Raw genomic sequence first — 14,125 nt, forward strand, 5'->3', positions numbered from 1 at the left:
AAATAGCTGATAACAAAAACTGACATATTGCTGTGTGCAAGTAACAGATCACTGATATCTACAGATGGCTGACATCTGTTCTCATATGCAAATGAGAGAAAATAAAAGACTGGCTGATAAACAGCAGAGGACCGACATGATCAGCCCTGTCGTTTGCAAAATGTGTGCAAACCAAAAATATAACATGGACAATTTGTTTTGTAATTCAAAATTCCTAGTCAGGAACATTAATGTTGCATGTGCACAACATATGTATTGTAATAAAATTACCATGACACAATTTGCTTTTACATGCACAGCACCAACACACTGGTGTAGGAGTTTGTTTATCTTATAGACTTTACAGAAGCAGCTGCTTTCAAAAGCAGTTAAGCCTCTGAAATGAAATGAAACATTAATAACAGAACAATCTTCATATGAAGCAAAACTGAATGGCACACAAGTAGCACTCCTCACACGAACTGCAAAAGAGATGTGAATCACAGTTTATTCCATTTTGTAGATAGCATCCACAATCTACATCTAAGATTATAAGTATAAACCTACATAGCAAATAGTATGTAAAACATCTTTTAAAAACATCCACCTTTTTGGTATTTAATGAAACAGTGATGCAATGCTACATTTCCCCAAATCTGATGGAGAAACAAACTCATCTACATCTCGGAAGGCCTGAGGGTGAGCACATTTTCAGAAAATTTTAATTTTTGTGTGAACTATTCCTTTAAAATGCTGTCTAAGCAGTAGGCTCACTAGGTTATCTAGAAATGTTTGACTGGATGTGCAGTGAAGTTCAAGTCTGGGTCTTAGTGACTACATTTCTTAGAAGAAAAAAAAAAAAAGTGAATAATCAACCTTTCATGTTAGCTGGAGAGTCTAGATATGAATTGGGTGAAAGTCAAAGAGTCTACGGGTGACTGTATCTGTCAAGAATGGGAAATGTACAACGTGTCTCGGGCCCAAAGGACAAACCACTGAAAACCCTTGACTGAGATCAATGTTTACAGGAGTCCTGAGGATAGACGGCTCTCTCATGCATATTCCTGCCAGCCGAACTGTTCTCTTCTGAGAACATGTTTGCATGTGTGCGTCAAGATGCGTTGCTGCCATACTGTGCTGCCCACTGAGTGAATGAGTTATCTAATCTGTCAGCGTCCACGCGGGGTCAGCTCTCCGCTTGCTGGGTGTGTCAGTCATCGGGCCATTAAAATGAAAAAGATTGGGGGAAAAAGAGAAAAATATGCCCGCTTTCTCATTCTCATGGTGTGTATTTCTGTCTGGCCGGCCAGTGTCTGTCTAGTTTCCCAGACCCGCCTAATGACATTCCCTTGGGACAGAAAAGGCTGCAGATACGCCAAATTTTGTGATTTTTAACAGCACCCCATTAATGAGGGCTGAAGGTGGGGGCTAGCGCGTTATTTTTAGCCAACGATGATAGTTGAAATATATATCTATTGCCCACACCAAATCCCCACACACAGTTTGGATGCTGTCATTCTTGGGCCGTGACTCAAGGGGGAGGTGGGAAAATGTGAAGTTTTGGAAGGAAAACGATGACGTGGTCTCTAAAGGCGTCTAAGAGGCCCCTGATAAGATCAGATATTACAAAGTAGCTCTGGTCATGGGTCCTAAAATACTTTGTTAGTGGCGTTTACTAAGGCTAATCAAATCATTTTATTAATAGGCACTATTACTCTCCCTCATATTTTTGAACTTACCCGTGACCTGTATGAAACTTTGGTGTGTAATTTGTCTCACATCATTATTTCTGCAGACATCAATGATATCTGTAGTCATGTGGAGAGGTGTGATTGGACCCCTTTCACATTTCTGGGGTTCTCAGAAGCAGAATTTGTCATAGTTGGGTAAATCTATAGCAGTGAATGGGAGACTACAGAAATTTATAATTTATTTTTTATCTTGATTATGATTTTTATTATGTACTGAAAAGCATATGGAAAAGTCCAATTATATTAGGCTTACTTATACTTCATATTTTGATAGAGATATACTTCAGATAAGTATAAATATTCTAAGCATACTTGGCTTGTAGTTTTGTTTACTCTTTTACTGTAACTACAGAACTACTTAGATTAAAATGTACTACTCCTGCACTTAAAGTACACGTAGAGTTATACTTTTATGAGCTAAAAAGTGAGATAATTTAGTCCCAAGAAGTACTGAAATAGTACACATACAGGTATACTACTAGTGCATTGATATTAGTATACTTTCAACATAAAGTATACTTGGAAAATTAACTTAAATGTTTACTTAATAAACTTGGGGAACTAAAGTTTTTATTTATTTATTTTTTTAAATTGGAGCAATTATTGGAACACTATGCTAAAAATACAATCAAAAAATACTAATGCCCTGACTAATGCTCCACTATCATTGCGGAAGCACTGGGCAACACTCATGCTTAATTCAGAACAAGTCAAATTCTGTTTTTATTATGTCACAATATACTTATAAGTGTTTCACGGTATAACCCCAAGAGCCTCTGAAAGTAAAAGGGACACATTGCTTCCCTTCTGCTATACTAAACTGTCTCAAACTATTACTTAATAAATCAAAATGACTTCATTATGAAGAAAAATCCGATTCTTCTAACTGATCCTATCTGATTTATCTGTCTAGTGGCAGTGTGTTAACGGTTTCACAGGTTTACCATAAATTTTCAAGTGTCAAACACAGGCATGCATAATAACGTCATAAAGTCGTAATGTAGTGCCCTCTCTGTACAGCAAGCTGTAATTCAATGCAAAGCCACAGGCCGACGCTTAGGAAATATCCCACTTTTAATGTGAAATGACAGTAAAGGGGGAAGCATCTCTCTGTGAGTTGCTAGAATGATGGAGGAGAGTCCTGAGAGAAAGAAATCCAAGCATGAATTTCAGTTTGAAAAATGTCTCTGTTGTTCTGAGTGGACAGGAATAGCCATCCCATATGTTTACACCCATTCAACGCTGCAAGATCTACAAGCAATGACTGTACCAAGAAAGGACAAAAAAGTCTGGTTTTCTACTTGAGCACATGTGTTTGTTGTGACCGTATAAAGACAAACGATGCCATAGAGACTCTGGAAACCGTGGCAGGGGATTTGAAGAGGAGGACAGGGTTTAAAACAAGCAAAGCTTTTGTGGGGTGTTTTTGGAATGCCAAGTATTCCTTTTCTGCACAGTTTTTGACTGTTCCTCTCTTGCATATGCTGTTTTAGAAGCAAAGGCTTGCTTTATTTAGCTAACTTAGTGGTGAAAATATAACATAGCTCCAAGTTTATCAGCCGATGATGCTAAATGGCCTGCTTTGGCAATCTTTAAATATACTTAGAAGAATTAGGACTCCAAGGAAATGTAGTATTTTGGACACATGAACTATATTTGACTATTTCCTGTAGCCTGAAGGCAAAAAAGATGAAACATGAGAACCTGGTGGATTTACCTAGTGTGTGAAGAGAATAAAGAGTTATATTTGAGTTTTCTCAAACAGACATTAAGACATTATTGACCAGATCAGGCTGATCAAACGTTTATTTATTTATTTAGTTTTTAGTCATCATTAAACCATTGGTTTTCAATTTAACTGTAGTACAGAAGCAGCACTGATTTGTGTTTTGAATGTGACTGACTCAGACTGAGAGCTACTATTTTAGTGTTTCTTGATTTAAATGCAGGCTTTGATACAGTTGATAACAAGATCCCATTTTCTGAATTAGAAACTTTTTAGATGGTCTTTCAGGGAATTGCCAAATTGGTCTGTTTTAATTGCCAAAACAAAATACATGTATTGAGGTATTCTGCAGGGCTCGATCTTAGGACCTCTTCATTTTTTTCAAATAATTAATGAATGCATTCAAGGAGTCATAGGATTTTTTCCTTAAACATTTATTCGTTATTTAAGGAACAAAAAATAAAATAAAAATCTGTACAAAACTAGTTTGTTCAGTTTTTGCAAAGCCATTTTTTTTTGTCTATTTAGGTAACTTTCATGGTTATTATTTTTATTTATCATTAAATCGATTTTCATTCTAACCAAAATACTAAATAAATAAATAAATGTTTGTGTCATGAATGTGTTGGCCATCACATAATGCTACTATTTTGGACTGCAGGATAGCAGTGATTTCTAATTAATAGCACCATTTAGTTGGGTTACTCATGAGAAAGAGAAAGCATTGCAAAGACAGAGAGAAAGTGATTTATGATTTACCCGAGCTTCAGAAATGACGACTTCTCAACTGCTCTGCAGGGTAATCTTAAGGCAGGCTGGAAATCTAGTAAGAGGCCATGCAGAAGGGGTGAACACATGAGGGATTCTTCCTCTGGGAAAGAACAGTGGTGTTAGAGGGCGAGGGCCCCTCTAGAGCTACATCTGAGGTCCCGGGCACGAGGACCACCACGGCAGTCTACCATAACAGAACGACAGAGATACCACCTCCCCCCGCCCTCCCGTTTTAAGCACGGTTAAGAATTATGCCATTATTAATTACAGAAATATTGAACAGGGAGCATTCGTGTTGTGCAAGCTTTGCATATGTGTGCAATTGTGTAGAAGAAGTAGAACGTAGAAGAAAGGTCTCTACGCCCATTTTTCTTCCCTTCCTGATCCTCTCCATTCTTCCTCTCTCTCTCTGTCCCTCTGGTTCTCTCAGGGGGTCTCTGCTGGCCGGCGAGTTGCTCTGGAATGTTTGTCTCTCCTCACACTGGTCCCGGGAGGGACGTTGGTAGAGGTCAGCGTCCACCCCCCCACCATCCCCTGAGGCTATCAGTTAACTCAGTTAGCATGAGATACACCCCCATCCCGCTCCTCACAACACCAACACAGCATCCCCTCTCCAAGACATTCGTCCATTAACGCACATAAGCACAGACTCATAACCTCTGATTGATGAGGCCTGTACTCTGACACAAGTTGCATGATAAAAGTTTGTAGATGAATTTTAGTGTTTGAAATCGTTCCATTGTGAGCCCTTTTAAAGGAACAGATCACCTAAAAATGAAAGCTGTGTCATCACTCATTTCTACAGAGCTCCACACATGACATGCAGGAAAAAGATTGTATATTGTGCTCACAATTTAAGAATTTGTTCCCATGATTTTGTTCCTTCATTTTATTGAATTTGTGGCCATGATTTACTGATAGGTTCCCCTCGTTTGGGTATGTTTACATGACAATGATATACTAAAAACGGAAACATTTTTCCTTTGCGTTTTTGAAAAGTTTTGTATACAGACGACAATGTTGTCAAAATTATCCCTGTTCACACATAAGCACGATAACTACTAAAACTCCGTATTATGCATGCCAGGCCAGTAGTTGGCGATGTAACTGTAGTTTTCAAAAACTTGCTATAGTTTTCAAAAACTTACACTTTGGAACACGCTTACAAAAGTTTATGTTTTCAGGCCCCCAAAACGGCATTGCCGTGTAATAAAACACATAAGTCGTGAATAACTTATGCGTTTAAAGTGAATAAAACACATACGTTTTTTCATTTTTATTTGAAAATGGTAACAAATTAATAAATCGTGTCCACAATTTTCTACAATGAGGGAATAAGTCAACCAGAGGGAACAAATTGTTGCCATGATTTAACCAAAATTTGGGAACTAAATAGTAAACCGTAGCTATGATTCACTACAATGAGGACATGAATTCTTAAGTCGTGGCCACATTTTAACTAAAATGAGGGAACTAATTAGTAAATTGTGTCATGATGTACTACAATGAGGGAACAAATTAGCAGACTTTGGCCAAGAATAGTCATGGGAAGAAATTCTTAATTCGTGGCGACAATATATATTTCCCAGGGCTCCGTACATTCAATTCCAAAACCATTCCGACTATTATCTATATGCTAACTATTAATAGGAAAACATGGTAATATGTACATAGACATTCATGAACTATAAGATTAGTAAAGTTTGAATCTTTACAAAATGCTTGGGCTTAGGCCAAAATGCTAATTGACAGGAACCGCATAATGTATTTCCATATTTTTTGTTTTGTTTTGCATCATGTCATTCACTCTGATTTCTGTTGAGTGTCTCAGTTTGGGAAATGCATTCCTAAGTCGGAACAATGACAGGAAATTGATTCTGTCGAGTGGCCAGTGAGTACAGGGGACCTTAGGGAATATTTTAAATGTCATCACCATCTTAGAAACTACTCACCGAATGAATGTTATGCTTGAAACTGTCTTATGATGTTGTGACTTCATACAGCAACACACACACACACACACACGCACACACACACTCTCACACAACATAGTGCTGCTTTAATGCTTGTGTTTATGTGGTGCAACCTACTGTAGATTCAGTGAGGCCACTCACAGACACAGTGAGGCCCAGGAGCGTGTGGTACTGGTACTGATGCAGCCGCAGAAGCTGCGTGATGTGAGGAAAGGCCTGTGATGCAGCGTTCCAGTTCAGGGAGTTTCCCGTCTCTCTACGGCCCATCTGAAAAGAAAAAAAAACAGAGGTCAGAGATAAACATGTGTGAAGCATTTGGGATGGGTCTCTTATTCAACTACAGTTAAAACTGTAAGCAGTGAAAATAAAAATATGTACTTTCCAGAAACTTCACTGCAAAAGAGCACCTCCCAGATTTAATGACATAATGTAAGCCAAGTTAATGCCTGACGCATTTGATCTGTTGCACGCAACCCAGAGGTGCAGAGAGATGTAGGGAGATGCCAATATACAAACAAACAATATACGTGAACAAAACAACAGACTCCCACACCAGAATAAAGGACACAAAAAGCATTAATAGTTAATTTGTGCTTTACATTGAATAAATTAGACCAACCTTTAATCACTGAACAAATCTCCTGCTTTATTTTATGGCAAATATTTTTTATTATTATTATTTTTTTTACAATCAGATACACAGTCATAGAGATTCAGGATTTGAAGCCCTTAATTCTACTTCAGAATAGCACTTATTATCTTGATCTTAATCATCCTATTAAAATCGAAGGGAACACACTATATCAGTAAGTTCTCTAAAAGTAAGAAGCACACAATGAGTTGTATTAGCAGCTGTTTAAAAATACAACTTATAACGGATTTACATTACTTTTTCATTCATTTTACACACACACACACACACAGGTTTGTTTTTGTGAAAAGTGTGGACATCCCATAGGCGTAATGGTTTTTATACTGTACACCAACCCTACCCCTAAACCTACCCCTCACAGGAAACTTTGTGCTATTTCAGATTTTCAATACACTCCATTCTGTGTGATTTATAAGCGTTTTGAAAAGTGGGGACATGGGGTAATGTCCTGAAAAGTCACCTTCTCCTTGCAATACCTATGTCATACCCTTGTCATTATACAAATTTATGTCCTCATTTGTCACAAAAACACGCACACACACACACACACACACACACACACACAAACAGCTGGCATTAGTGAAAACTTCATGTGGAAAACAATTACCCAGAATGGTGCAGATCTCTCTCGAGCTCAATGTAGTCAACTGGAAATGACCATGAATAGCATATTTTAACTCAGAAGTCTAAGTCTTGCTATCTTGTGCTTTCATCGCACAGCTATATAACGTAACTCCCCCTCATCTGTCTATGCTTGCTCCCTCCCCTCTCTTTTTGCCTTCTTGGCTAAAATTTACTCTTCCTGTCGTTCGCCTCCCCTCACAAAGGCTATTTATCAGCTGGAGAGCAGCTCGGACTCCGCCGCTAAGGCATTCCGCCCAGCGACAAATCCACTTTATTGGAAATGCAGACAGGATCCAGTCAGAACTGGAGCCAAACCAAGTTGTTGTTTTTTTCCCCCTATTCGGTGCAAGGTTTAAGGTCGTGCATTATGGATGGCTGAGTTCCATCGGAGTGGAAATTACTTATGCCATATCAGACAACCTCGCAGTTCAACCGCCACAAGCTGGCAGAGTCCTCAACCCGACTCCAATCAGTGTGCTGATTTCTTTGAATAAAATACTAAACTTCTTGCTTGCTAGGATTAATAAACATCACGGCAGTCGCAGAAAGATCTTCAAAATAAATGTTACCAAAAATCAACTTTTGACCTACTACTGCTCCGCTATCATTGGAAACATCACGTTTTCAAATGCAGAAAAGTTGCGAGGTGTAAGGTCATGCGTCATGCATGGCTACATTTCATCTGACTGGAAAATACTCACGCCATATCAGCCAATCTAGCAGCTCAAGCCCCTTTCATAAGCTAGCAGAGTCCTTAGCGAGACTCCTACTAGCATACAACACTAACCAACATGCTCTTATAATAAAACCATACATGTCTTGCTTGCATAATGCAAAAATCATCTTTCACCACTAATCAACCCTCAGTGGGTCAGGAGGATCCAACAATGACTAATCAGTTAGCGAGGTCAAAAGTTTTATCTAGATTTTTCTTTTTAAAACGGTCTGTTTTAGGGTTTTATCCTAAAAACACTTTAGCCGTATAACAAAGCTGTCAGCACAGTAAAACTAAGACGTTTGCTTCTGTAAATGCATATTTATATAGAGTCAGAAATATTATGGAGTTTTGAGTGCGTAAATGCAAAGTCGTATTTACAAGTGTGAAACTCAAATTTATAGATGATACACAAGTTGCTGAGTTACAACATTGAAAGGGGCGTGTCAATTTGAAACATCACAGACAAAAAATAAATAATAAAATAAAATAAAAAAAATCTGACTTTAAATATATACTAAAAAATCAATGAAATTATAAGTATATTTACTACCAACCTTCGTACAAAAATATATTTCATAATGTATTTCAGTTGTAAAAAAATAAAAATAAAAATCCAATCTTACAGTAAGATATCAAAATTAGATTTACAATTATTTAATGTTTTTTTTGTTCGTTTGTACATTCATTCGTATATGTATGTATTTATTTCTTCTGGGAACATTGTAATGCATGTTCCTCGCTGTTTTTTGTTAAAAAGTGTTACGTTCACACATGTTAGAAACAACAAATAAGATTTTTCTTCAAATTTGACGAATGTTAATGTATGTTCTAGAATTGAAATATATGGAGGCTATGTGTTTTTAAAAATATATGTTTATGTTTTTAAAACAGATTTTTTTTTTTTTAATATATACAAATGATAGCATGATAGCAATACAGTTATTTTGCCTACTTATCAGTAAAATATTTGATGGGGCATCCATATATTACTGAGAGTAAGAGATGTGTCTGGTGGACATTACCATAAAACAGCATAATCATATATGTCTTTCTTAAGACATATCTTATCTTATCTTATCTATTAGAGGTTATCACCGGAACGCTTACACTTGCTTGCTTTTTCGTGTAAGGAATGTCTTTTTTCTCACAATGACCTGTGCAGTCAAAATGAGAAACACACAAATGCCAGCGGCCTTCAGGCGTACTTTCTTTCTCAGCGGCTCGATGGCCAAGAATGCTGCTCAGGTCTCTCGACCGATGTGCTGACCCTCAGCAGACCCCTGTCTCGGCTCTGCTTTCTGTTTGCGTCTTCTGCCTTGAGTTAGGTGTTCTGCGTGGCCTCGCTGCGGTCGCTGACCTCTGGATCTCTCCCACACAAGCGCTGCTGTGCCCCGGGCGCTTTCTGAAGCACATCTCCCAGAGCTGTGGGAGAAGAGGGAAATGAGGAAGATGCTTTTCCCAAGAATAGTTTCTCCAGCAGGGTGATGGCGAGAGGAAGAGGCTTAAAAGAGGAACTACGTGGATTACAAGAACTCCCCTGCAGATCGCACAGGGACGCCTCACCGTCACCCAGACACTCCAGAGAGCAGTCGTCTAGATCTTTCAGTCGGAAAATAATCTGATGGTAGATTGTCAGAGTTTTGCAATCTGTCTGCAACACAGTCTTTTATAGTAATGTTCAAGGAACGGTTTATCCAGAAAGGATAATTCCTTCATTAGTCCTGTACTCACCCTAATGATATTCCAAACCAAGTATGACTTGCTGGGACAAAATTATTTTGATAGTTAGATAGATTAATCAACATATTTTTGGCCATTTTTTTGTATATTTTTTAAAATATATTTTAGAAATACTATTTAATTTTTTATGCATTTAAAAATATATTTTGCCCTTCATATATTTCAGTTCAAGAAAATTAATTTACATAAAAAAACACCAAGGAAAATGTACAAAGAAAACAAACAAACAAACAAACAAATACATAGATAAATAATTAAAGTATATAAAAAGTAAAGATTTTTAAATCATTATAAATCTAGTTTTGATGTTTAGTAGGTTATTCCATCCAAATTTGCATTTAGATTAATGTAAGATCGGCAATATATATATATATATATATATTATTGCATCAAGTAATTTGCAAAATTGCATTTTGTTTTGCAAGACGACAAAGCTATTTTATTTCTCCTCTAAAATGTAACACACAGCACCATGTCTTATGTCTTAGTTGCTATTTCCATAACAGCGTATAATGTTGACGGCACGGTCCCCTTCCTCGCTGAACCCACACTTCCATTTCACAAGAGCCATTTATTGCCAGTCTCTCAAACGTAACGCTGCTTACAGAAGGATATTACTCACACACCGCAGCGCTGCCAAGTCCTGTTCCATGGACCATCGAGGTGTTTAAAGACAGGTATTTTTCCTTGTGCGAGGAAATTTTTCAATGCACATGTTTCCCCACCAAAAAAGAGAAAACACAAAAATACCATTATGATCAGTTCACAGAAAATTCACAGCATGCATTTTAGCCTGTAATGCAGAGAAAAGAACCGCTCTGGGGAAATAAGGAGGTTTTTTTTGGTTTTGTTGCACATGAGTAATGAATGAAAGAATAACGAGTAATCCAGAAGAAAGCTGAAAGGATATCTGAAAATGTGATGGAGCTCTTTGCTTACATGAAATGACATCAGGCTCTGAGTGTGAATGTCTCAGCAGAAAACAAGGACAAACATGTGCCTTCAGCGCTGTGGAAAAGAGCTTAGTCTCAATCTGATTTTACAGAGCAATTACATTCACTGCATACATCAGGATTAGGGATGAGACACGTAAGGAGTTTAATGATTGTGGTCACAAGCCCTAATCAGGGCACACAGCCAGATAAAAACAAAGCTAAAACAAACTGCAATATAAATAAATAAATAAATACATACTTACATACATAGATACATAAATAAATAATGGCCAAATAAATATATTTAAAAACAAAGCTAAAACAAAACTGCAATATAAATAAATAAATAAATGAATGAATAAATAAATAAATAAATAATGGCCAAATAAATGTATTTAAAAACAAAGCTAAAACAAAACTGCAATATAAATAAATAAATAAATAAATAAATACATACTTACATACATACATACATACATACATACATACATACATACATACATACATACATACATACATACATACATACATACATACATACATACATACATACATACATACATACATACATACATACATACATACATACATAGACTTCTGATGGCAGACTTTGGTAAATCCAATCTCTTCTCCAGGGGACACACATTTGAGAAGGCTACTGCCTTATTTTCAGCAAACTATGAGAAGCAGAAGACATAAGAAAAGTCTCCATTTGATTTCACTGTGTCTAGAAGAAACAACTAAGACATTAAAGAGGATTTGTCTTTCCTCTATGTGGTGCAATTCCTTTCAACATCATCCAGAAACCTTCAGAGCGGCCAATAGAAACACAGCTGTTTATTTCCCTCATGCTGACATGTCAACAATTATGTAAGTATTGTCTGCATGACGCTCTTCCAAATAAAGCCAACCATTTTCAGAATAAAATACAGACACGTTTCATGGGGATTGGACTAGTAGAGAGACGTCACTCAGCGTTCTTGTTACACACATTACCCACGAGACGTTACTATGCCACAGTCTGGTTGTTGGTTCAGTAATGGATTTTTTTTTTTCTGAGTCTGTTTGGCAAAAGGGCCCCCAGGGGCCCCCAGGAGCTGGGAAGTTTAGAGGCAGCTGCTCAGGTTTCTCCAGGCCCCGGTGATCTGCTGGGGTCGCGGGGTCAAATGCAAAAGTGACAATGTGGATAATTGCCCGCTGCAGATAATGACCTGTTGATTGAGATAAATTGCTTTCTATGGACGGAGAAAGAAAAGCAGCGCACTGAACTCTAGCCTATCAAGATGTCCAACAATAAGACAATAGATGTCTGGCCTGTGGACAAAGTGCAGCATACGCAAACACGGAGAGAAAGGGCGGGATGAAGCGAGAAAGAGAAATGTGTCAAATGTGCTGCTACTTTCTGAATATCTCATATGCAGGTCTAATTCGTAGCATGTGTGGCCCAGATGTCTTGACAGACAGAAATAGAGTTTTTCAGACACGTATTGAGCAGCATATTATTCTCACTCCTCCTGCTGTATAGATGATGATGTAGACTGTGCGTATTATGTGAATTTTAAATATGAATTAATTACCTGGATAGTCTAACGCAATTATTATACCATAGAGCACACTGCATACAATACTGTATCCCACAAAACTCAACTTTCCATTTCCAGTTTGATCTGGAAGTGATTACAGATGCAATTTTATTCAAGTCATTATTTCAGTGGATTAAAATAGTAAGATTGAAACATACTAACAATTGTCTGATAGAATGCATGGCATCAAACTTTGGTAACACTTTACTTAAAGTATTTATGTATAATGCATTGTAAAAGTAGTTTTAATGCATTAATTATGCTTTGCAATGCACCTTACAATGCATTGTACAATCTCATTAATAATTGTAACCACAGTTAAATTCATTGTTACACTTTGCATTTTAAATTCGGTTATAATTATTTACAAGATATGTATTACAACAAACATTATGAATAATTATAATGCATTATACCCCTAAATAACCCTTTATAATGCATTATACATACAGGTTTTAAGTAAAGTGTGTAAAGTTTTGAAAAAAAAAAAAAGAGGCAAAGTTTTGAAAATGTGTTTAAGCAGTTGAAAAAAGCTGTAAACACACACTATTCTTCCTCTCAGGCTGTGTTTAGATCTGTGTATGTCTCATTAGTGAAGTTATCAGGTATGAACAGAACATTTTGATTACATCTATAGCATTTCAGTGGCATTTGCTATTATTATGGCCTAATTTCTGCCATATTTCTCAAGGTTGTTGAAGGTTGGAGCAGACAGAGTGTGTGTTCGCTCTGCTGATACTCTTGACACCTCGAATCAAACGGTCAGATGGGCAATGTGCACCTGACATGTAAGCACACAATGAGCTCTTTCTTCCACAGCTACACACACACACACACACACACACACACACACACACTCACACACACAGGCTAAAGGTTCAAGTGAGGAACCAGAAGCCACAGTTGAGGGATATTATGATTTGCACACCAGAAATGCACTCACGACAATGCATTGTACAGATAACCATATAAAACCTCCACTGACATGCAGCTAAACACCTTCAGTGTTTAGCAGGAAACAAATCTGTTACTGTGATTCAATGCAATATTGTCTCAGAATAAAATGCATTGCAAAACCTGCTGTCTGCTAATAGACTAACTGAAAGCAATCCAGAGATCATGTTGCATGATAATGAAATGTAATGGAGGCTTGTGTATTAGGGAAAGGCTTGTCTGACTGTAATGCAGCTTTGGCTTTAAAGGTTTATTAGTTACTGTATCATTTGTTGCTTTACATGTCACTGTTTGCATGCTCATTCACTTACAGCTTAGTCATGTCAGATGCTAAAACATCTTTATATTTACAACCACTTGCTATAGATTTAACATTTTCAATTGATCTTTCCTGTTAGGCAATTTAGGCAGTTGCATCATAAAATATCCCCTGCTTGTTTTATCTTATCATATACAATATACAGCATGTTTACAAAAGTTTTGGTCTTTTCTGCTCACAAAGGCTGATTTTATTTGATCAAAAATACAGTAATACAGTAATCTTATGAAATATTATTACGATTTAAAATAACTGTTTTCTATGTGAATATCTGTTAAACTGTATTTTATTTCTGTGATCAAAGCTGTATTTTCAGCATCATTACTGCAGTCTTCAGTGTCACATGATCCTTCAGAAATCTATCTATTATGCTGATTTATTATCAATGCTGGAAACTGTT

This window comes from Sinocyclocheilus rhinocerous, unplaced genomic scaffold (genome assembly GCF_001515625.1).
Source record: "Sinocyclocheilus rhinocerous isolate Xijiao unplaced genomic scaffold, SAMN03320098_v1.1 scaffold1850, whole genome shotgun sequence".
Classification (NCBI taxonomy): domain Eukaryota; kingdom Metazoa; phylum Chordata; class Actinopteri; order Cypriniformes; family Cyprinidae; genus Sinocyclocheilus; species Sinocyclocheilus rhinocerous.